The sequence below is a fragment of the Zingiber officinale genome, chromosome 7A (assembly GCF_018446385.1).
Source record: "Zingiber officinale cultivar Zhangliang chromosome 7A, Zo_v1.1, whole genome shotgun sequence".
Lineage (NCBI taxonomy): Eukaryota > Viridiplantae > Streptophyta > Magnoliopsida > Zingiberales > Zingiberaceae > Zingiber > Zingiber officinale.
In genome coordinates, this window is record NC_055998.1 from 24,752,832 (window position 1) to 24,760,088 (window position 7,257).

The 7,257-nt window shown below is 35.6% G+C and overlaps 1 non-coding gene across 1 annotated transcript; it reads left to right on the forward strand.

Moving 5' to 3' along the window:
- Positions 1 to 1,766: 1,766 nt before the first annotated feature.
- LOC122003126 lies at positions 1,767 to 1,872 on the forward strand. The gene has a single exon (XR_006117799.1). It is a non-coding gene; the product is annotated as a small nucleolar RNA R71 (small nucleolar RNA).
- Positions 1,873 to 7,257: the final 5,385 nt, after the last annotated feature.

The window sequence follows — 7,257 nt, forward strand, 5'->3', positions numbered from 1 at the left end:
CTATCCAATGCTCACATTCCTCCACAACTTTGAATTCTATAAAAATAAGATAGACAAGAAAAATTAAGTAGAGGATACATGTTTATTATAAAGAAAGAACTAAAGACATAAAAGAAAATAAGGAAAATGAACTTGGGTTGCCTCCCAAGAAGCGCTTGTTTAAGGTCATTAGCTCGACCACCTCATTAGATTCATCGAAATCTCGCTCTTGGAGGGGTAAGATATTTTAGAACCCTCCTACCAAGGGCTCTTATTATGGAGAGAGCTTTCATTAAAGGAGTTACAAAGTAAAGTATAACTCTCTCCATCTTCGTCTTCTTGGAAATTTTTTCAGGTGGTCGAAGACGGTTTAGATTAAGCTTCCAATTATTGGCCCATGTGAAATCTGCACACCCAAAAGAAAAACAAATCTCCCACAAGCATGTTATATAATATAGAGCTAGAACCATATCAAGATAAGATGAATAAGTAATAAAAACTGAATCACATCCAACAAAGTCAATTATAGGTACCTCCATAAAGTTTTCCAAAAGATCACAAGAAATACTAACCTTACTTTGCTGAGAAATACCTGAAATTTCTAAACATGTAGATGTGACTTCCTCTGAATCAAATGATGGTTCTGGCTCTAGCTCAGGTGTTGATGATATCAATGATGGTGATTCTTGAGACTTTGCTAGCTCTGCATAAGTCCCTACACATTGTTCCACAACATGATCAATTCTTAAAACCTATAAGGGTTTTGTTGACAAAGGTGGTGATCCTTGAGATGTTGCTTCCACAACACAGCTCCCTACACATTCTTCCATATCCTCATCATCAACACATACATCAAAAAATAAACCAACATCTATGTCCTCAATAGGAGAATCAATAACAAGAGGATCAATAACTTCACTTGCAGTTTTAAGTTGATCTACCACATCACATTCATCATCTAAAAATTCAATGTCACTATAACACCCTATAAAATTTTGAGGTAGATCTGAAAACTTATTTACCACTGCATTATCAATAAAATCCTCATCTTCATATACATTCAAAAAAATCTACACTCAACTATATTAGTGTCACAGGATTTGCCGAAGTCTTTATTTTCATTGACCCCCACTAACCTTTATGGAAAAGGAACCCTTAGTGAAGGTCCTGGGAAAGACAGAACTTCCTTTTTTCCAAATTCCCTTTGAGCTTTTGGAGGAGGTCCAACTTTCTTATCTAGTGTTGGTGTGATTAATCGTTGAGGGAAAGGTACTTGTGGTCTTTGGGAACTTCCTAGAGAAATGGAACTGAGTTCTTGTGATCTTCTATTATTCTTCTCCTCAATTCTAAACATGTCATTCTTCAGAAGTTCTTCATGATTTTTGCCACTTCTCAACCCAACATCATCACACTTTTCATTAGATCTTGACTGTGTAGGAGGGGGATCTTCTTTAAACCATTTTGAAACAATACTATCAAGCTTTGCCCCCAAATGTTTGAACTCCTCACTCTGTGACTTGTGAATTTCAACATTTTTAGGCGCTTGAACTTCATTTTGTTTAACAGGCTCTCTTACATTTATGGCTTGCACTTCTTGAATATCTGAGGGAAATTCCATCCAACTTTTGTTCGACCATTCATGGAGGTTCAATGTCACTTGATCAATTAAAGAATAAGCTTCATCTACACTTTTGTCCATAAAAGAACCTCCAGCTGATGAATCCAATAAACTCTTGTCTGAGAAAGAAATTCCCCCATAGAATATGTGCAAAATTAACCATTTTTCAAAACCATGATGAGGGCACTATCTTTGAAGACTCTTGAATCTATCCCATGCTTCAAATAATAATTCTCCATATGCCTGAGCAAAATTTGTTATGCAATTCCTTATATACACTGTTCTACTTAGAGGGAAAAAATGATTCAGAAATTGCTTCTCCAATTGTTCCCAACTTGTGATGCTTTGAGGACAGAGAGAATATAGCCAAGTCCTTGCTTTATCCTTGATACTAAAAGGAAATGCCATCAATCAAACTACAACTGCTGATACTCCTTCACATTTCACCAAATCACAAATCTCTAAAAATATTTCAAGATGCAGATAAGGAATTTCTGATACTTCTCCTCCAAATTTGTGACCTTGTATCATGGAAATTATCTCTGGGTCTAGTTGGAAACTTTCTGCTTCGATTTGAGGTTGCACAATGAGAGATAAAAATCTTGCAGAAAAGGGTATAGAAAAATTTCTCATGGGCCTGCTTGACATGTTAGTGCTCATGGATATTCAAGAAAAAATTATAAAATGAAGAATCAAAGACAAGAAATAAAATGCAATATGAAAAACAAGAAAGAAAATGCAGAATTTAAATTGCAAGAAAGAAAGTGCATAATGAAAACAAGAAAGAAAAGATAAAAGGAAAAAGAAAAATGTCTAGAATAATTCATATGCTAAAGATTGCAAGATATGTTTACAAAAGAAAAGAAGAAAGAAACTAGATTAAAAGAGAAAACAGAGAAAAGTTAGATTAGAGTGCTCGAAATCAAGAATGCAAAGTTAGAATTAGAATCATAATTGCAAAAAAAAATGTTATTTAGGAAAGGAAAAACTTATGAAAACAGAATTCTAAAAGTTAGATTACAACTATGCAAATGAAAAGAAAAGTTATGTCTAGCCTAACTCAATTGATAATTCCTAATGTTATAGCGCAGTCCCCAGCAACGATGTCAAAAACTTGTCACGTTCCGCAAGTGTACGGAAATGTCACAAGTAATATAAAAGATTATCGTATCCACAGGGACTGTAATAAGCACTAGAAATATCTCAAAGCGAATTAGCTAAACAATTAATCAATTGGTTTCAAATGCTAAGGATGAAAATCAAATCTAAAATGAAAGATTAACAAACAAGAGTTTGGGGTTTGAGTTATGATAAAGGGAGGTTCTAGGAGTTTTGGTTTCTTTGTAAAATCTCTTGAATGTATATGGTTTACCAATTCTTATTTCTCAATTGTCTAATATTTGTAGAAGGTTGTCGGTTCTCTCTTGCAATAGATAACCGGCTTAGGACTGAAAAATATACCTAAATGTGATCAATTACATATGAACCTACGTTATCCTTACACAGGATTGCACCTATTACTATGCTTCCCTCAGATATCAATATAGAAGTTCATAGCTTCTTAACCCATAAAGATACAAGGATTGAAACTAAGTATAATAGCGTCCTTGAGTAGAAGGTTCTTACCTATATCAATCGATTGGTTGAATCGATAGTGAGATGATATAGGGAACACAACTCTTAATCATTCCTAGTCAAGTATTAACATTCAGGGACAATGTTAGTGCGACGAGACTAGCATGTAGGTCAACTCGATGACTTGATCTCACAAGTCATGGATATGGAGATATCAAGTTGACACATCGGTATGCATTGGAGAATGTATACTGAATGACCCGCATGAGAAAGTATCATGGATCGTTATATGAGTGTCATATACTTTCTCATGTGTCTATTAGTATGACTATTAGTCCTTGGACCTGAAGTCACCATGGTTCCCTACATAAGGAGTTACATACTTTGGCTTCATCAAACGTCACCCGTAATTGGGTGGACCATAAAGGCGATTACTGGGTATGTAACAAATTATGCAGAGGGATGTAAGTGATGTAGATGGGATCTATTCCTCCTATATGATGGGAGTGACATCATTATTCTTTATAGGGTGAGACCACTAAGTGCATGGTCATACCCAAATGAGTCAATATGAGATGTTGAGCTCATATGATTGAGTGAGACTACTTGGGATTCAAGATTTAGATTGATTAGAGGATGACACAGTCTATGCCTCATATTGATCAATCTAGATGTCAAGGATAGAAGGGCACTTGTCACATATTGTGAAGAGTCACAATTAGTAGTCACAAGGTGATGTTGGATCTCAACATTCTTATAACTTAGATAGTAATGAGCTAGATACCGCTCATTACTTATGCTTCTAAATGGGTTTAGGAGCATTGCCAACGTTATAAGAACCTATAGGGTCACACATAAAGGGAAATTAGATGGAGATTAGGTTCATTTGATGTACCTAGAGGATTAGGTTCTTATGATGAACCAAATTGGATTAAGAGTAATCCAAAGTAAACTAATTGAGTTGGACTCAATTTGGTTCATGTGTTAAATGAGTCTAATTTGGACTTAGACTCATTGAGACAATTTAATTCAATGACTAGAGATTCATTAAATTAAAATTGACTTGAACCAATGGTTAGATTTGATCAACCATGGGAGAGAAAAAGATCAAGTTTGACTTGACTTAAGTAGGAAGATAAAGAGTCAAGTTTTGACTTGACTTTGACTTGACCAATGCCACATCATCAAGGCTTCTTCATTTGGTCAAGTTTGACTTGACCAAATGTCACCTCATGGAGGAGATCAAGAGACTTGACTCTTGATATTCCATGGGGGTTTAGAAGCATAAAGTGGCCGGCCACTTTGGTGGGGGTTACTAGAGTGAATTGATTTTTCATTCAAACCTCCTTCTTCTTCCTCTCTACCTTGCTTCTCTCCCTCTCCCCCACCATTGCTAATCCTCTAAGGTTGCTAGCACATCTTTAGAGGTTCTCTCCATAGATTTGTTCGTGTGGATACACATAGAGGGTTGTAGACTTGACAACCTTGAGATTCGGCGAACCTTGGACGAGCGAGATTTGCGAAGGGCATCGCATCAAGGGTAAACTCTTTTCTTTATAGATCTAGTGTAGATCTAGGTTAGAGAAACTCATACACGTAGAAAAGTTTTGTTTTATAACTTCGCACAGATCCGGTGGCATGGGATTCGGGGTTTCCGCAACGCAAAAAACCATTTTTGCGGTCCGAAAAACCCAACAGTGGTATCAGAGCCACATGCGAAGCGTGTGCAAATTTCTTTTGTATTTTTATGAAAAATATCAGTTCTGTAACTTTCTGTAAATTTATGATTTTTATGTATTTTATGGGTATTTTTCTCATAGAAGCGAAGTAACAAGTGTTTGAACACTTATAGGCTTCGACTACCAAGAAACACCTTCCGAATCAGCAAGGTCTCGCCCAAAATGATTTGGGACAGCGGGCTAAGGCGCTGTAGGATCGCTTAGGGACACTTGCGATGGTTATATTGCAAGTAGGGGTGCTGCCCCTAACCCCGCAAGGGGCTTTGTTCCGCAATTGCGCCCGAAAATCGCTAATTGGTACCGCCGGGAAGTTATGACTCATAAAATCATAAAAATATTAGAAAAATTACATAAATTTATGGAAATCACATAATTTAGAATTATGTATCATTTTTGTGATCGTCATGGCCCAAAGAACCCAATTTGATTGGAAATATGTGTTGTAATTGTTGGTTGCTACTCGGAAAGCCTAGAGGTTCCACTGTACAAAAATTTTGTACAAAGGTCTGAACCTTTTCCTAGCTACCATGTGTTCTTTTAAATTAAATTTTGGATCTCATGCGAAACTTAACACGTTTGATCCAAAACTTAATCTATTTGTTCTTTTAGGTTTTGACTTGGATCTCCTGCGGAACTTAACACGTTCGACCCAAATCACCTTAAGTTATTAATTCCATTAAATATTAATTTCCATAATTGGTTCCCAGTACTGACGTGGCGAGGCACATGGCCTTCTTGGATATGGGAGCAACCACCACCGACTATACAAAACCTTTTATAGAAATCTAATATTTAATTTCCTAAAATAACTTTAGGTTAACCGAAAAGAACAATCAAATCACAAGGAAAAATAAAACAAAAGAACACAACTTCAAAAAACATATTCAAACACTAGAACGGAAGCCTCTTGTATTTGGTATTATTTCCATAAATAACTAGCATGATGCGGAAAGAAAAATTACTAGTTATACCTTCTAGAAAGACCTCTTGATCTTCTACCGTATTCCTCTTCTAACCTCGGACGTTGTGTGGGCAACGATCTTCCGAGATGAGAAACCACCAAGCACCTTCTTCTCCTCCTAGCTAGGTTCGGCCAACACAAAGAAGCTTCACTAAGGATGAAGAACAAAACACCAACCAAGCTCCAAGGGATACAAGTTTTCTCTCCTTCTTCTTCTTCTTCTCCGAGTAGTATCCGGCCACCATTAGAGCTCCAAGCCAATAGAGAAGGTTCGGCCACCACCAAGAGGAAGAGAGGAAGAGAGGTTGGCCGGCCACAACACCAAGGAAAAGAGGGAGAGAAATAATAATGGTTGTCCCATGAAGGCACCTCTACCCCTTCTTTTATAATCCTTGATCTTGGCAAATAAGGAAAATTTAATAAAAAACTTCCTTAATTCTTTTGCCATTGAAAAGGAAAATTTATTTAATTAAAAACAATTTTTCTTTTCAATTTTGCAATGGCCGGCCACACCATAAAATCTCCAAGCAAATAAAATTTTAAACACTAATTAAAACTTCCTTATTTGCTTCCGGAAATTTATAAAAATTCTCAATAATTTTTATCCCTTCATGATTGGTTTATAAATAGGAAATTTAATAAATTAAAATCTTTCTTTTAAACATGTGGATAAAAAGAAAGTTATCTCTATAAATTAAAATCTCTTTTAATCTACAAATAAGGAAAGATATCAAATCTTTTCTTAATCTTTTGTAGAAACTTATAAAAGAGAATATTTAATTTTAAACTCTCTTTTAAATCATGAACATGATTAAAAAGGAAAGTTTTCTTAAAATTTAAAATCCTCCTTTAATCAACAAATAAGGAAAGATTTCAAATTTTAAACTCTCTTTTAAACATGTAGATGATTTACAAATAAGGAAAGTTTTAACCAAAAATTAAAACCATCCTTTTAAACTACAAATAAGGAAAGAGATTAATCTCTTCTCTTAATCTTTTGTAGAAAGCTATAAAAGGAAATTTTTAATTTTTAAACTCTCTTTTTAAAAACATGATATCCTCATAAGAAATAATTTTAATAAAAATCCTTTTTAATATTCTAGTGGTCGGCCACCTAAGCTTGGGACCCAAGCTTTGGCCGACCACCTACATGGCTCATCCACTTGGTCTTGGCCGGCCCTAGCTTGGGTTCCAAGCTAGCTTGGCCGACCCCATTGGATGGGTAAGAAGGTGGATATGCGGTGGGTATAAATCTCTATATACTAGAGGCTACGATAGGGACTGAGAGAAGGAATTGGTTTTGGTCTCCTGATAAAATTAAGCATCCCGTGTTCACCCCGAACACATAACTTAATTTTATCAATAATAATTCATTCCACTAAAGA